The 12,905-nt window shown below is 40.8% G+C and overlaps 1 long non-coding RNA gene across 1 annotated transcript; it reads right to left on the reverse strand.

Annotated features, from left to right (window-relative positions):
• Positions 1-7,366: 7,366 nt before the first annotated feature.
• LOC148044486 (uncharacterized) lies at positions 7,367-8,575 on the reverse strand. Its single transcript, XR_015697588.1, has 2 exons — positions 8,112-8,575; positions 7,367-7,854 (listed from the first exon to the last, which is right to left on the reverse strand). It is a non-coding gene; the product is annotated as an uncharacterized LOC148044486 (long non-coding RNA).
• Positions 8,576-12,905: the final 4,330 nt, after the last annotated feature.

Below are 12,905 nucleotides of genomic sequence, written 5' to 3' on the forward strand. Positions count from 1 at the left end.
TTTATATAGGGCATCCCCCCCCGACTCCAATATACTCCCTCCCAACTCTCACAGTATAACAAAGAGCAGAAAACTAAAACTCTGGACATCATTTATAAATAATATGCATTCAGCTATCATGCATTTCTATGAGTTGTGGTACTTCTTGATGCTCAGGCTGCTGAACGTCTGGTATGCAAATTGGCTTTTGCACATGGAACCAGATAAAGAGAGGTTTGCTTTCTGAATTCATTGTTATTTTGTTATTTTGTTACTGATTTATGGATTTGTTCCCGTGGCCAAATAGTTGGAAATCCTAATGTCTTAACATAACATCAACTTCTGTCTATAATTTCTCAACAAAAGCTGATCATCGCTTTCCCTAAAAATTTGATTAAATGCAGGCTTTTCAAAAGCATTCTCATGCTCCTTTTTTTTTTGCAATTAGGATGGGATGGTAAAGTCATTAAGCATTTTCTCCTTTGCCAAGCATGTGATGCTGCAGAAACTTGTGTTAAGCAGCACAGGCCTGTTTTTTTCAGGACATTTTATAATTAGACCCTAAACGGCAATATTTTGGAGACCTCTGCTGGACTGATACAGAAGAAACTGAATTGCAATTCTAGCTCATCTTCCAAGTCAGAAAACTAATTTTGCTTCTAGATTTGAGAGCAAGCATATATTTAGTTGCATTACTCACAAGTGATATTTGGGTAACTAGATTTCAGTAGGCCTGGCGTGTAAAAGCAATATGGCTGCTACCGATAGCTTCATCTCTGTATCTCTTCTTGCTTCTGTGTTAAAGACAATGCAAGTTTAGTGAGGCCTTTCTGAGTTTCTTCTCCTCCTGTAGTACTTTCAGTACAATTATCTTAGTGATATGCAATATAGTGATGTCATTTCTTCAAACTTTTCAGGGCTGCTGAAAAGTTCCTTATTAATTTAAGGAAGAAAGCATTCACAAGTCTTCTGTGCATTCAGTCTGCTTATAGATCAATAGAAGATGGGTATGGGGTATAATTATGGATTTTCACAAATATCTTTCACAAATGCGCAGAACTTTGACTTGTGTCAATCCTGTACCCTCAGATATTGTTCTTATACTTTATTATAATATTAACAAGTATATTTGATGTATTTAATGCACAGTTAACTGTTATTTATTCTCTCCATATGCATTGTAGGTGTTTGTATTCTACATGTATATTTATATAAATTGCTATTAACTAGGTTCATAAAATATCTTTTAAGAGAATAGATGGGAGTCTGATCCAGCTGTACGAGAGAAGAAATGTTTCATATCTCAAGGAGCACCTTATGTGCACCCTAGACAGCTCTTCCCCTTGTGTACCAGACGCAGAACATAATGGTTTTAAAAAATTAGAACATCTGTTTTGTTTACAATTTATTATCTACTGTGAGTAATGCGATGAATTTTAACACACTGTTAATGAGGCAGTTTCTTGGCAGTTTAGAGAAGTTTCCTTTTGCCTAGTTGAGGTACATAGATAATAATTTTATAAGACATCAAGTTTCTGATCTGTTATCAATTGCTGTAGCTAAGAGTGAGTAGCTAGACAGGAGAGTTATAACCAGGTATGTGTATATGAATCAGAGGTGGGTTCCTACCAGTTCGCACCTATTCGGTGGAACCGGTTCATCAAATCTACCGAACCGGTTAGAAGAGGTTCCACCAGTGGACCCGGAAAGCAGGCCACACCTACAGAAGAGGTTCCAAAATTTTTTGAAACCTACCACTGGTCCTTGGATATGATTATTCTACACTATCATGCTCATATTTATAAAACTCAGTGCCTCTGTGAAAGGTAAGGATGACTACTGCGTTTGTGGTGCAATCAGAACATTGCGTGTGTTGAAGTTGTTTTAACGCAAACAAAAGATGCCTTTTAAAAAACAAGTTTACATCGTATTCTTATGCATGCCAGTGCTGTGTGTGAGGTAATTTAAGGTGGTTCTGACAAGTGTCGTCGGCATCTTCATATCTGGTCACATGGGCGGCAAGCCACTCCCATCCGGTCACATGGGCAGCAAGCCACACCCACAGAGTAGGTTCGAACAATTTTTGAAACCCACCACTGATATGAATGCACATAGTTATAGTCATGTGTGCTAGATATGGCCTATCCACGCTCCATTCAGTACCAGCAGTAACTTCCCTGGAATTGAAGGCATGATTCCTTTGCACATCATTTTTTAGTTCATCATTCCTCCTGCTTTCGTTCAAGCTGTTTTAGGATTGAGAATACAATATTGGTGTCCATTCTATAAAAGTCAATCAAGACAAAGAGCTGCAGATCTTCTGAGGCTGTCCAGAGACTATTGTAGATCTTTTAAAGTGGCAAGCAGTAGTAATAGAGAGCTTGGATTTCTTCACATCTCATAAGAGACAAACTCTGGCACAAATGGCTCTTCACAGGATTCTTGACCTGTCATGCTGACAGGTTTCTCTAGGTTAACAAGAAAATGTTGCCATCCTTCACTTGAGTTAACCAATAAGAAAGATGGAATTGACAAAGTAGCAAGAATATTGTGGGAAACGATTGTGTAATACTACAATTCTTGATTTTAAGGGAAACAAGAATGAAATGTCACTGAAGATGTATAAAGGAATTCCAGAGAGCCAATTTAAACAAAGTCAGAACAACAATAAGCATTCCACGGCAAGAGAAACTTTGGGAGAAGAACTCTCAGAAAGGAAAGATGCTATAAAAGGAGATTCTAAGAACTCTACCAGTCGTGGCACGTCAAAACCGCGGTCCACTAAAGCGCGGGCGATTAAAGCGCGTACGTGACGTCATCATCAGCGCGACAAGAAAGAAAAAGGGCGCTTTAAAAAGCGCTGTTAAAGCAAGCCGATTCACATAAAGGTAAGGGTTAGGGTTAGGTTTAGGGTTAGGGTTAGGGTTAGGTTTAGGGTTACGTTAAGCGTTAGGGTTAGGTTTAGGGTTAGGTTAAGGGTTAGCGTTAGGTTTAGCGTTAGGTTAAGGGTTAGGTTTAGGGTTAGATTTAGGGTTAGGTTAAGGGTTAGGCTTAGGGTTAGGTTTAGGGTTAGGTTTGGGGGGGTTAGGTTTAGATTTACGTGTTAATTTTAAGTTTCCCGCTCACAGCGTGCTGTTTTCGTCGCACTGTGATGACGTCACGTACGCGCTTTCGTCGAGCGCGCTTTAGTCTACCGCAGTTTTGTGGTGGAACCCTACCAGTTAGGGGGGAAAACATGGAAGAATCAAGTGTGGATGCATAAAAAGGTTAGTGTAGATCTGAAAATCAAATAGGGCACACATAGGAGGTAGAAGGTCACCAAAACGTATACATACAGCCTGGATTTATAGAGATGGTTTCAAGAAAGATAAAAGAATGAGTGGAGATTAGTAAAGGATGCTAAAGAACCAAAAAAAAAAAAAGGGGGGGGACAATTCAGTTAGTTCAGAATAACAAAAGGAGAAAAGAAACAATATAGCAGCTGCTCAGTGAAGATTACAAAAGGAGATAATAAAGAAAAAGCAGAATTACATTACTTCTATTGGATTCAGAAGTTTTTGTTTTGTTCAGATTTTTTTGTTTTTGTTTTTTTGAGAAAAGAATAAGGGACCCACCAGGCAATTGTGAAGAATGCTAAAGGATATTGACTTAAGCTTGACAGAAACATTTTTTCCTATTCGATCATGTCGAATTTTCATTGCTGTTGCTTTGGCAATGCAATCTCCCCAGCTGAGATGGGGGAAGGAAGCACAAGCACAATTTTGTAATGAAGATCCATTGGTTGAGGTTATGTAGAAACTGGTAGAAATCCTGCTAAGCAAATAGGAAGACAAATTCACCACTGCTATGAAAAATGCATTGGTAGAATATACGGTTCACCGACAAAACCGCGCTCAACTAAACCGCGCCCGACTAAACCGCGTCGCTGATGTCATCAACAGGGCAACAACAGCGTGGCGACAGAAGCACGCTGTAAACCCTAAACCTAAAATTAACCCCTAAACCTAAACCTAACCCCCCTAAACCTAATCCTAAACCTAACCCTAAACCTAACCCTTAACCTAACCCTTAACCTAACCCTAAACCTAACCCTAAACCTAGCCCTTAACCTAACCCTAAACGTAATCCTAAACCTAAACCTAACCCTAAACCTAACCCTAAACCTAACCCTAAACCTAACCCTAAACCTAACCCTAAACCTAACCCTAAACCTAACCCTAAACCTAACTCTAAACCTAACCCTAAACCTAACCCTAAACCTAACCCTTACCTTAAGTTGAATCGGCTTGCTTTCAAAGCACTATTTAAAGCGCCCTTCTTTCTCCGCACTGGCTGTTGTCGCCCTGTTGATGACGTCAGCGGCGCGGTTTAGTCAAGCGCGGTTTTGACGGGTCACGAGAATATACAGTCCTTGCAGCCATTTCACTAGACAGGAGATATAGGATGGGCCAACCAAAGTGGGAATGAGACACAGATGGCAGCAGAATAGGCATCAGTTGCTGGGCTTGGCAACCTTGTGCCCAGTAGCAGCTCCTTTGAGCCCAATCAAGCTTCTTGCCTCAAACATTATTCCTTTCATTAAGAAAAAGGGAAGTTGGTCATTAAAAAGACAAGAAGCTCATTTGAGCATTTCCTTGATTTATAAGAATCCCTCTGGACCCCATGCAGGCCAGCATGGATTTATAAAAGACCAACTGACAGGAGGCTACAGGAGAGCACTTTGTGTAAAAATGCCATCTACATCACAGAAAGCCAAAGGTAAATCTGGTGGTTCATCACTGGGGTTTGGAAAGTAGGGAAATGACTGATGATTAAGCTCCCCAGTTTGTTTTCTCATAAGGGGCGGGAGTATTAGCAATAGGAATAGCAGTTAGACTTATATACCGCTTCAAAGGGCTTTCAGCCCTCTCTAAGCAGTTTACAGAGTCAGCATATTGCCCCCAACAACAATCCGGGTCCTCATTTTACCCACCTCGGAAGGATGGAAGGCTGAGTCAACCCTGAGCTGGTGAGATTTGAACAGCCGAACTGCAGAACTGCAGTCAGCTGAAGTAGCCTGCAGTGCTGCATTTAACCACTGCGCTACCTCGGCTCTTATTAATATTTATTAATAGACCCAATAATTTGTAAAACGGTAAACCCAATCTGCCTAGCAGTCACTTGAATGAAGAACCTACATCCTTTCAAGGTGCGCCCAGTGACGCAAAAAATTTTTTTTTTCATTTAATCCACAGTGTCATCTTTTTTCTTTGATATAAAATAAAATACTGCACTATTTCCAGCCAAAGCCCAAATATTTAAAATGCGGCATTCTCTTTTTAACACATGTCCTGTTTACAGTGTCATAACAAATAATGAGGCATGGTATAATGTCTTCTCGTGCACACTACTCTGCCAGAATAAGAACTCCTCCTAACAAGTATGGGACTTGTTTTACCAATGGTTAGATAAAAAAAACCTGGGAATGAAACTGTTTACTTATGTAGTAATAGAAAGTTATAGTTATTGTTATGAAGTTTTTTTTTCTTGTTATGTTAGAGCACTATTCACATGATATACAAAGGACAATAATGATCTCAATGTATAAGAGTTGATAGTTGATTGGTGAAATTATGCATAATTGAAAATAGTGATATACAAATATAAATGGCTGGTAAATCTCTTTCATATTGGGATTTGTGATTATATAAAGGTACACTGTTATTAAATAGACAAGCAGGAATGTAAAGGAATCAGGTTTATTGGGGAAAATAATAATACTAATTGTAATTGAATATATTTTGTACAATGAAAGTGAGGTATTTAGTTATACTAGCTGAAAAATTTGTGATTGTAAATGCTATTTGAGAATATGGATGCAAAAACACTTGTAACCAAACGACATGCTGTATGTGATGATGATTTTTTTTTGGGTGTGTGTATGTTGTTTGCTTAATAAAAATAAAAACTTCTTGCAAAAAAAAATAATGATCTCAATGTATAAGAGTGGGATGATTTGAACCCTTTGGTATAATTGCATGTAGTGACCATTTTATATTAGAAAGATCTTTGTATATTAAACGGACCAATGATGATGTAATGAACAATTGATATACATATGATTTGAAATACTTAACCACTATATGGATTAATAATTAATAATAGAAAACTATTCTTGGAACTCTGGATGATTGGTGAACATTATGGTCAATTGAAAATATGAATGTATATTATAAATTAATGGGAATTCTTTGTTCTAATCTCCGCTTTTTCTCCTTGGAGATAGGTGATATTATAATACTTTAAAGACTTATTGTTATTTGATAGATAATTATGAATTCAAGGAAATAAGGATTGTTACAAATGAAAGAATATTAATGGTAATTTGAACACATAATGCGCAATGACAGCAAAATATCCAGTTATGTTTAATGCAAAACCACTGATGTTATTCTTAATCTTAAGAACTGATACACAAAAACTTGTAACCAAACGACATGCTTGATGAAATGGAGGAAAGTTGGTTTTTTTCCTTGCTTTTGTTTTGTATGTGTTGTTTTTTTAAGAAAAAGAATAAAAATATATATTTTAAAAAAAAACTCCTCCTAGGAATTCTGGGGTGCAGGACCACATTTCCTTATTACATGTTGTATAACCTTTTCACCAGGAAGATTTTGTGTGAGTAGATAGGATGTTTCATATATAAAGACGGTGCATGCCTGGGCCTCAAACTCAGACAAGGATCCCTGCCTCTGGACCAGGGGTGGGTTTCAGGTGGTTCGCGGCAGTCTCCGCGAACCGGTTGGTCAGTGAACCCGGAAGTAAGTAACTTCCAGGAACGCCGAAGGATCCACCCGCCCGCCCGCGTTTCTTACCCGGTTTTGACGAGTTCTGCGCTTCCATGCATGCACAGAACGCATACAGCACCTGCGCGATCCTCCAGGAGCAGCTGGAGCATCGCACAGGCGCTAGTACGCATGCGTGCACTGAGCACGTGCACGAGGACACCGCCGGCCCCATTCCAACCGAACTGGTTGGAACGGGGCGAGAAACCCACCCCTGCTCTGGACTGTAGACACAAGCACCAAGGCTCATTGAATTGAGGGCTCAAGCCAGAGCAACCACCATAACAGTGAATTGAAACCGCAAAGCAAGGAAGTCCCACTGCTATTCCCCCCCCCCCAAAAGGGAACAATCCCTCATCTCCAGAAACTAAGCATCAAGCTAAAGTTAGTTAGTGATTTCAAAACTCAGGTGCCTAGCTCTGTGAAAGTACACTGCAAAAACTATATTTAAACAGTTCCTAAAGAAGAATCTACAGTCGTCAATAAGAATCAGTATGAAAGAGGGAAGCCAGTTCATTGTATATGTTAGATTGGCACGAAAGAAGAGGCCGGAGGCTCAAGAAACATTCAGCACTTTTTTATTTTTAAGCTGCTGCAATTTGAACTTGCGGCTAGGCTGCCGTATCTCGCCCTTTAAGGAGCTGTTGTTTAAATTTCCCACAGCTTGGTGGGCCAATCAGTGGGGACATGCAAATCTGTGCCACGTCCATCTGTCCGTAACACCCCTCCTCTCCTAGACTGAACAGTGTCCAATCCGTGGCTGATATAAGTAACGTAGTCCCGCAAGTAGGGGCGTTGAGCTCCTACTGGACCTGCGCAGCTCAGTTGTTCCTATGGATCTGGCCAATGTGGTCGGGCCTCTCACCTCTCCTGACTCCTGGAATAGAACCTCCTGGAACTCCTTGCACCACGAGTTGAGTTCAGGCCTGGGTTCTTCACTCCCTACCATCCGACTCTGTTGCTGGATGCCTTCGTTTTCAGCTAAGTCAGCGGTTCTCAACCTGTGGGTCAGGACCCCTTTGGGGGTCGAACGACCCTTCACAGGGATCCCCTAAGATCATCGGAAAACAGAAAATAATTTTATGGTTGGGGGTCACCACAACATGAGGAACTATATGGGGGTTACATTGGGGTCTAGGTTGAATGATATGGGTTTCCTCGTATCTTTACCTAGGCCCCGGTCGAACATGTCCCTGAATTTGGCCAGTAGCAGATCCAGTTCATCCGGTGTGAATCCCAGGGGCTTGAACCACTCTACGCCCAGCGAGGATTGAGGGGTAGGCGGCCGTTGAAGTCTTTAAACCCCACCTTGACTTCCATTCTGCCCAACACTTTGATACAGTTTCCTTGGAAGTCATTCAGGCGGACGTTCGGTGGCTTGAGCTGTTTCCTTTTGGCCAATGGGTTTGGTCTCTTTATAGTTTCCCAGGACACGATGGTGAAGAATGATCCCATATCCAGCTCCATGAATGATTGTCACGTGATACTTTTCCCCCTTGTAGGTGTCTGAGTGCTCCACGGTGGTGTGATTTATTTCTCTGGAGGCTTGGTACTGGTCCTCTTGGCGCTTGTTCTGCTGCTGACTGGGCCTCGGGTTGGTTGGCCTGCCTTGTCCTGTGGTGGGCTTGGGCTGGAATGGAGTGGGCTGTGTGGCTCTGCATGCTTCGGCAATATGGCCTTTCTGCAGATGGCCTCTTTAAAATGGCATGTCACTCTTGCGTGGAACCCCATGCAGCCAGAACAATGGCGCTGTTTACCTTCACAGTCCCTGGGGTTTGGCCGCCCGTCCGGGTAAATGCGGTGGATGGCATCGGTGTCGTCCCACTCCTCTTTGTATTCCGGAACTTCCGTGGACCAGTCGGGTTCCCTGTAGGCGTGATGCACCCCGCTGGTCTTTCTGATGTCTGCCATGGAATTGTCTGAGGATTCTGCGGCTCTTGCTTCCTCGACCACATCCTTAAAAGTGACCCCTCTCTTGATCAGTAGTTTCTTTTGTAGGGAGAGGTCTCTCATGCCTAGGATAATCCTATCCCTCATCATTTCCTCTGGGTTAATAAGTTCACACTTGGTGGCAATGTGTTTGACTCCTATGATGAAAAATGGTATCAGGGTGCATATTAGTTGGGAAACACATCTTTGATTGAATTAGCACATGGTTGGAGTTATTGATTAGGCTATGAGGGAGGTATTTCTCTCATGCTTGACAAAAGCTAGTATTCAGTGAAATATGCAAATTTAATTAATAGCCATTCTTTCTGTTAGATACTAGCAACTGTTATAATGGTTTCCACCAAGGTCCTCTGTTCCGGCGGGAACAGAGGTTTAATCTCATTGGTTGAAGGGTCTGACAGCTCCCTATAAAAGGGCTGCTGTCAGACTGAACCTTCGCTGGATTGTACATACTTGTTCTGTTACAATAAAGAGCTGTTGTTGCCTTTAGCCTGAGTGTGCCTTTCCATTATCCGATCTAACACTGGCGACGAAGGTGGGATTGGAAGGCAACTAAGCGAACCAAAAAGAGCATAGCAATCCAGCAAGTAAATCCAGCCCGGAGCTCAGCGTGGCTTCGAGCAGCCATTTTTGAGTGGCAAACTCAAAACGCCCTCAGAACACAAAATGGCCATGCACGCCCCACCGACTCTGTATGACCCAGTCACCGACCACTTGGAATTGTATATGCTGAGGTTCGACTGATTCCTTCCTAAAATTTGGAATTTTAGCGTAGGGGATTCAGTTTATGCCCACAACTATGCCGGGGGGAACTGTGGATTCCTGCCACAGTGATAGGCATCACCGGGCCTCGCTCTTATCTCGTAGAGCTTGAGGATGGTCGGAATTGGAGAAGGCACGTTGACCAACTCCATGGCCGCCGCTCCAAATCCACTCTTAGGCATCCAGAGGTAACTCCTGCTGGAGTTAGCCAAAGCCCTACCCAAAAGGAGCACGAAGTCACTCCTTTCACAGCCAACTCAAACCCAAAGACAATGGGATACTTAGCTACTTGTGTTGCAGGCCCGCCACAAGCTCCGAGCCAGCTGGCTCTGGAAGCTCCAGCCACGGCTGTGAAAGGTTCCAGGAGCTTCCATCAAGCGAAGCTGCAGAGCAAACAGGTCCGTCCGACCTGTCCGAAGAACACCCTCCGACTGAACTGCGCAGGTCTGGCAGAGCTACCAAAAGCTGCCTGCGTGACTACGTTACCAGTAGGATGATTCCATCTAAGAGGGGAGGGGTGTTAGATACTAGCAACTGTTATAATGGTTTCCACCAAGGTCCTCTGTTCCGGCGGGAACAAAGGTTTAATCTCATTGGTCGAAGGGTCTGACAGCTCCCTATAAAAGGGCTGCTGTCAGACTGAACCTTCGCTGGATTGTACATACTTGTTCTGTTACAATAAAGAGCTGTTGTTGCCTTTAGCCTGAGTGTGCCTTTCCATTACCCGATCTAACACTTTCCTCTACTGAAAGGCTATTGTGATAATTATTTGAGAATTAGATTAGCCGCCTGAGACCTTTTTATACAATACACAGGACATTTTTCAGGGTTCCTAAGAATAAACGTATTGTAGCTGATAACAGTAGGACTTTTTGATCAACCTTCATGTCACCCACACAATATAAAACAATAGCTGAGATGTTTGGTGAGGTTTTGGGAGGTTCAAGTCCATATCAGCCATGGAAGCTCGATAGGTGATTTAGCTTGTTTCCTTTTGGCTCCCCCCCCCCTTTTAAAATTTGTCTTTACAACAGAAAGGAAAAGGAAATATTGATTGGAATGTGGATACAAACAACAACAACAAACAAACAACCCACAGGATTGTTGTGAAGATTTTAAAAAAGGAAAGCCCCATGTAAATCACCTTGAGGAAATGGGGAAGATAAATCTAACTTAACTCATCTTTATGGTAGCAGACCAAATGACATTTCCTGGTTATTTCTGTTTTATTGAAAAATAAAATTTAAAAAATGATGGCAAGCTTATTATGGTGAGAGGCATAATATAGAGAGTGGCGGAGCTTCTCCCCATCCTTGGGGGGGTAGCTATTTCATCCCCCATCCATCCAGAGAGGAAATAAAAAGAAGTCAGAAGCAGCAAAAACTCTGCAAGTTTTCACATCAACTTTGTGTCTGTGTATCAGAAAGGGAAGTTGGTTTTAGAGTTTCCGCCTGCCTAGCGTTAGACAACATACAGAGCCATGTCTAAGGCAACTAGATCTTCTAAATACCCACTAAGAGTTTGGATGTTTTATTTCATGGCTTGTGTTCAGACATAACACAATGTTTTTGTATGTATCATAAACCAAACTAATAAATGCAAGCCTATTCTGAAGGAACTTCACAACCTTCCTTGAGGCTCCCAAAGGAAGGAGCATTATTGAGATACATATATCATACATATAGATGGTATATATACACACATGTCGTTTGTGTGTGTGTGTGTAGTAATATTGTACAAATATACATTACAAGAAAAAATATTTTTCAAAAACCACACTTATTAAGAATTGTAGGCGTTCCTAAGTGCTCATGCTGACTGTTTTTGCAAATCTAAAATTAATGTGGAAATGGATTGATATAAACATGTCAAATTTGTCTGTCTTGAGGTAAGCATACTTTGAATTCCAGCCTCAGGGGCTTGCCTATTTGGAAATATAACACCAAACATTGACAGCCGCACTCCTGAATTAAAAGGAAGGCTTCACTTATGATTTTATTCATAATCTTTGTACTACCAATGTGTGATAAGTGGATTATATGTCAGGCAGACTAAGGCCTGTCAGAATTAATGAGGTAATAATCTACCAACATACAGTATTATTAATTCAATCGCAAGAGAATTAATATATTTACAAAACCTAATTAGCAGTTTGTTACTGTCTAAGAAATTTAAACAAATCTGTAGCATTATTGACCATCTGGGTTTGAAATCTCAGTTTGGGATTTAATTAGGAAATAATTGTGATAGAAAATTAGTCCTTATTAGTTAGCTAATTATCAGCTTTGCACTAATTGAAATGATTCTCCTGTAGGTTTGGGAAATCATTTGTATGTGGAAGTAAAAAATTAAAAGATTCTGCATCCCTTGAGATTTAGAAGAATACGACAACTGTTTATTTTTTTTTTGGGGGGGGGGGAACCAGTTATTATCTTACAGAATCCACACATGTATTTTAAAATAGGTTGATACATTCAGCAATTACAGCAAAGGAAGAGGATGCATTTAGTTATAGTGGTATTATTCTCTCTGTGCCTGTCTCAAAATACAGTAACAACCAAAATGTTCATAGGGTTACCATATTTAGAGCTAAGCAACTGGACAATAACTGGATAATTGGAATCAGGAAAGCAAAGATCCCACATGAAAGAAGGAATGGATATCCAAGCCCACTTTGGTTGAATCACAGAGAAAGCTTGCTATTATTCTCTTCCTCCTTTAATAGCATTTATGAATGCTTGCTTTCTCTCGCATTCTCTAGCAACCTTACTTCATCACAAGTAGGCCTTTATCTACAAGCAAATCATTGTGATGAAGATGTTTCATTTCAGCCAAGGTAATTATTTTCATAGTTGGAATGTCTTCTTATATCATCTACACCTGTCTCTTTTCACCCAACTTTCATTCTATTGGATAACTGTCATTAATAAGCATGAACTATATTCACAAGATACACTAAGACATCATAAACAATTAGGATTACTCTATTTTCACCAAACCATAAACTGATCGCATAATCTGGTTCACACAATGTGTTTGATTAAAATGTGGTTAGTTAGTTTGTGGTTCACCTTTTTTTGGAGGGGGGGGAGGAAGCTTAAAAGTGACTTGCTAACATTAAAATATTAAAGCATTGGGGGTAGGAGGATTCACACAACATTCCACACCTTGGTTAACTCAAATCAAGACGAACTATTGACTCAGTTACTTGACTGAAATATCTCAGGATTAACCTGGGTACAATATATCTAGGGAAAATAATAATAATAATAATAATAATAATAATAATAATAATAATAATAATAATAATAATAATAATAATTTATTTGTCTTGTATGCCGCCCACTCCTGGAGGACTCCCAAAAGACAAGGGAAAGGGGGGAACAAGAC

The sequence above is a fragment of the Thamnophis sirtalis genome, unplaced genomic scaffold (genome assembly GCF_051295495.1).
Source record: "Thamnophis sirtalis isolate CommonGarterSnake01/CBP01778 unplaced genomic scaffold, rThaSir2_p1.2 scaffold_8, whole genome shotgun sequence".
In the NCBI taxonomy this organism is placed as follows: domain Eukaryota; kingdom Metazoa; phylum Chordata; class Lepidosauria; order Squamata; family Natricidae; genus Thamnophis; species Thamnophis sirtalis.